The sequence below is a fragment of the Austrofundulus limnaeus genome, unplaced genomic scaffold, assembly GCF_001266775.1.
Source record: "Austrofundulus limnaeus strain Quisiro unplaced genomic scaffold, Austrofundulus_limnaeus-1.0 Scaffold1085, whole genome shotgun sequence".
Classification (NCBI taxonomy): domain Eukaryota; kingdom Metazoa; phylum Chordata; class Actinopteri; order Cyprinodontiformes; family Rivulidae; genus Austrofundulus; species Austrofundulus limnaeus.
This window is the reverse complement of record NW_013953487.1, coordinates 128350-129460: the sequence shown is the minus strand read 5'-3', so window position 1 is coordinate 129460 and position 1111 is coordinate 128350. Positions and strand designations below refer to the sequence as shown.

Below are 1111 nucleotides of genomic sequence, written 5' to 3'. Positions count from 1 at the left end.
CCATTTTTTTCTGCAAAAGATTCTTATTTTATAAAACTGTATAAAATCTGATTCATTTATTTGTATGCAATCAGAAGAACACTGAAAAACATCATAAACCTTAATTAAAAATCGATACAGTATCAGGAAACAAAATATCACGATTTTTCAGTGTATTATTTTCTTACACCAACATTTGGTCACGACCTTGTGATTTACTGTAGCGATGGTGGCTTTTAGCATTCAGGGAAAACTACTGTGTACCATGTAGTATGCATGGTCTATAATGTACTTACTCAGGGCTATTATAATAATCATAATAAAATGTATGTACTGTAGTATTATTGGAATGTACAGAAGCTAAGCTGTGTGACGGTTGTACCAAAGAGAAAACGTTTCAACAGATTTACTTTAGAGCTTTTAGAGAGAATACATTTAATTTAAATTTACTGTGTATGAAGGCCTGGCAGTAGCCATGTGGGCTAACTGGTGAAGTCCCACAACTTTGGTGTGGAAGGATCAGGGCTTCAGCTTCGAACCCTGAACCTAATCTAAGACCTGTGCCGGCTGAGGTAGAACTCAAAGTGATGAACTCTTTAGAAACTGAACTGATCACAATCATTTCAGGTGTTTTCTTGGCTGTAGTATTTTGTTGCACTTTTATGTCTCTGTTGTGATTTGAACCCCAGGTTCTCTCACACCAAGTTTGGATGTAAAAAGACTTCTTTATGTCCAGGTGAACACGTTGGACATGAACCCAGCTGGGACTCTCCTGGTCTCAGGCTCCAAAGACGGGACCGTGGCCATCTGGGACACCAGGAGCTACCGGGCCCTTCAGCAGGTCCACTGCCACACCGGGACCATCCACTACGTGGCCTTCAGTCCTGGTAACATGTTCTGTTCCACCAGGCAGTACGACCAATTATATTTTCTACTGACTGAGAGGAAAAGTACTGCAGTAACATTTTAACAAACATGAAATTACATTTTCACTATCACTGAATCGAGAATAAACATCTTCAGTAACGTGCAAAGATAGGTCAGCATCAGTGATGGGCAGCACTAATTCTAAAGCACTAACTCAAATATTTAGGTCCCCTAATTCTAAAGCACTAACTCAAATATTTAGGTC

General features: G+C 39.4%; 1 pseudogene; it reads left to right on the top strand.

The window, feature by feature from the left end:
- Nucleotides 1-715: 715 nt before the first annotated feature.
- LOC106534071 (protein FAN pseudogene) lies at nt 716-866 on the top strand (annotated as a pseudogene).
- Nucleotides 867-1111: the final 245 nt, after the last annotated feature.